Here is a 1733-nt window from a genome sequence, read left to right on the forward strand (position 1 = left end):
GAGTAACTTTAAAAGAATGTCGTCTTTAACTACTTCAATTTAGTGTGGTCGTCAAGGATAAATTGCATCTTACTTAAATATTCATCTTTATTTAGAAGAACAACCCCGTTGCCTTTATCAGGTCGTATTACCACTATGGATTTATCTTTGGATAAGCTTAATAAAGCAGAATGCTCTTCCTTAGAGATATTGTGAATAAAATCGGTATGAGGATCAAAATATGCAGACTGAGCCAGATGCTTCAAGGAACTTCTGAAAAACTGAAAACCTCTATTGTCGGAGTCATAAAATTCATGAGTAATCAATTTTTTTTAAAAATATTTCAAAAGTACAAAAGTGTTCAATAAAATCAAGTTTACTATATGAAAGTGCAAACTTCAACCATTCAAATAGGGTACTGAATGACCTTGAAAAGAGAGTCCTTTCTAGGGGGTTAAAGTTTGCACTTTCATATAGTAAACTTGATTTTATTGAACACTTTTGTACTTTTGAAATATTTTTTAAAAAATTGATTACTCATGAATTTTATGACTCCGACAATAGAGGTTTTCAGTTTTCAGAAGTTCCTTGAAGCATCTGGCTCAGTCTGCATATTTTGATCCTCATACCGATTTTATTCACAATATCTCTAAGGAAGAGCATTCTGCTTTATTAAGCTTATCCAAAGATAAATCCATAGTGGTAATACGACCTGATAAAGGCAACGGGGTTGTTCTTCTAAATAAAGATGAATATTTAAGTAAGATGCAATTTATCCTTGACGACCACACTAAATTTGAAGTAGTTAAAGACGACATTCTTTTAAAGTTACTCAATAAGGAGGAAAGTATTAACAGGTTCTTAAGAAAGTTGAAGTCTGAGGGTGTTCTAGATGAACATACTTATAACGATCTATTTACATCTGGATCTAAACCTGGAGTGCTCTATGGCCTCCCCAAGGTGCACAAGGAAGGTGTCCCGCTCAGACCAATCATGTCAGCTATAGGTACTTTCAACTACCATTTGTCAAAGTTTCTTGTTCCTATTTTAGCTCCTGTAACATGCAATCAGTATACAGTTAAAGATTCATTTACTTTTGCCAAAGAAATTTGTGATCTAGAACTAGGTAATTGTGTTCTTGTGAGTTTCGATGTTAAATCTTTATTTACTAATATTCCTTTAGCAGAAACATTGATATATGCATCAACAACTTGTTTAATGACTCCAATAGTATCCGTAATTTTAATAAACAACAGTTACACAAACTACTCACATTAGCTGCGTCTGAATGTTATTTTATGTTTAACGCAAATGTATATAAACAAAAAGATGGTGTAGCAATGGGAAACCCTCTCGGTCCTACTTTGGCCAATGCCTTTTTATCTCATCACGAAGTTGTTTGGTTAGATAATTGTCCCAGTTCTTTTAAACCACTGTTCTACCGACGTTATGTAGATGATACATTTTTAATTTTTAGATCTGAAGAACATGTACCCTTGTTTCTTGATTATTTTAACTCAAAACACCAAAATATTGAATTTACTTCAGAAGTAGAGAACAATAATACTTTAGCTTTCCTTGACGTGCTCATAAGTAAACACAGCGATAACACTTTTTCAACATCAGTTTACAGGAAACCAACATTTACAGGACTCACAACTCAATTCTCTTCATTCATCCCAATAGTTTATAAACGCAATTTAGTTTGTACACTTGTGACCCGTGCCTTTAACATTTGTTCAAATTATTTTAGT

This window comes from Macrobrachium nipponense, chromosome 6, assembly GCF_015104395.2.
Source record: "Macrobrachium nipponense isolate FS-2020 chromosome 6, ASM1510439v2, whole genome shotgun sequence".
NCBI classification, from domain to species: Eukaryota; Metazoa; Arthropoda; class Malacostraca; order Decapoda; family Palaemonidae; genus Macrobrachium; species Macrobrachium nipponense.